Genomic DNA, 1,463 nt, shown 5'->3' with positions numbered 1-1,463 from the left:
GAGGTGAATATGGTTTCTTAGGCCGTATTTGACATCCCTGAAAAATTTTAGGCGATCCGGATCTGGGGTCCCGGGCCCACGGCGGAAGCCATGGGCTATAGCACACGAAAATTTGGGACTCGCGCGGAATTCCAGTTTTATGGCCGTAAAATGCCAAAAAACATAATTTGATCATGGCAGGGCGGTGAATATGTTTCCTTAGGCCGTATTCGACATCCCGCAAAAATTTTAGGCAATTCGGGTCCGGGGTCCCGGGCCCACGACGGAAGGCGTGGGCTATAGCACATGAAAATTTGGTACTCCCGCGAATTTCCAATTTAATGGCCGTAAAATGCCAAAAAACGTAATTTGGTCATGGAAGGGCGGTGAATATGGTTTCTTAAGCCGTATTCCACGTCCCGGAAAAAGTTTAGGTGATCCGGGTCCGGGGTCCCGGGCCCACGGCGGAAGGCATGGGCTATAGCACACGAAAATTTGGGACTCGCGCGGAATTCCAGTTATATGGCCGTAAAATGCCAAAAAACATAATTTGGTCATGGCGGGGAGGTGAATATGGTTCCTTAGGCCGTATTTGACATCCCTAAAAATTTTTAGGCGATCCGGATCTGGGGTCCCGGGCCCACGGCGGAAGGCGTGGGCTATAGCACACGAAAATTTGGGACTCGCGCGGAATTCCAGTTTTATGGCCGTAAAACGCCAAAAAACATAATTTGATCATGGAGGGGCGGTGAATATGTTTCCTTAGGCCGTATTCGATATCCCGCAAAAATTTTATGCAATTCGGGTCCGGGGTCCCGGGCCCACGACGGAAGGCGTGGGCTATAGCACACAAAAATTTGGGACTCGCGCGAAATTCCAGTTTTATGGCCGTAAAATGCCAAAAAATGTACTTTAGTTATGGCGGGGCGGTTAATATGGTTCCTTAGGCCGTATTTGACATCCCGGAAAAATTTTAGGCAATCTGGATTTGGGATCCCGGGCCCGTGGCAGAAGGCGTGGGCTATAGCACACGAAAATTTGGGACTCGCGCGGAATTCCAGTTTTATGTCCATAAAATGCCAAAAAACATAATTTGGTCATGGAGGGGCAGTGAATATGGTTTCTTAGGCCGTATTCGACATCCCGGAAAATTTTTAGGCAATTCGGGTCTGGGGTCCCGGGCCCACGGCGGAAGGCGTGGGCTATAGCACACAAATATTTGGTACTCGCGCGAAATTCCAGTTTTATGGCCGTAAAATGCCAAAAAATGTAATTTTGTTATAGCGGGGCGGTGAATATGGTTCCTTAGGCCGTATTTGACATCCCGGAAAAATTTTAGGCAATCTGGATTTGGGGTCCCGGGCCCGTGGCAGAAGGCGTGGGCTATAGCACACGAAAATTTGGGACTCGCGCGGAATTCCAGTTTTATCACCGTAAAATTCCAAAAAACATAATTTTATAAAGGCGGGGCAGTGAATATGTTT

The sequence above is a fragment of the Nicotiana sylvestris genome, chromosome 4 (genome assembly GCF_000393655.2).
Source record: "Nicotiana sylvestris chromosome 4, ASM39365v2, whole genome shotgun sequence".
NCBI classification, from domain to species: domain Eukaryota; kingdom Viridiplantae; phylum Streptophyta; class Magnoliopsida; order Solanales; family Solanaceae; genus Nicotiana; species Nicotiana sylvestris.
The sequence above is the reverse complement of the archived record's forward strand: the minus strand, read 5'-3'. Positions refer to the sequence as shown.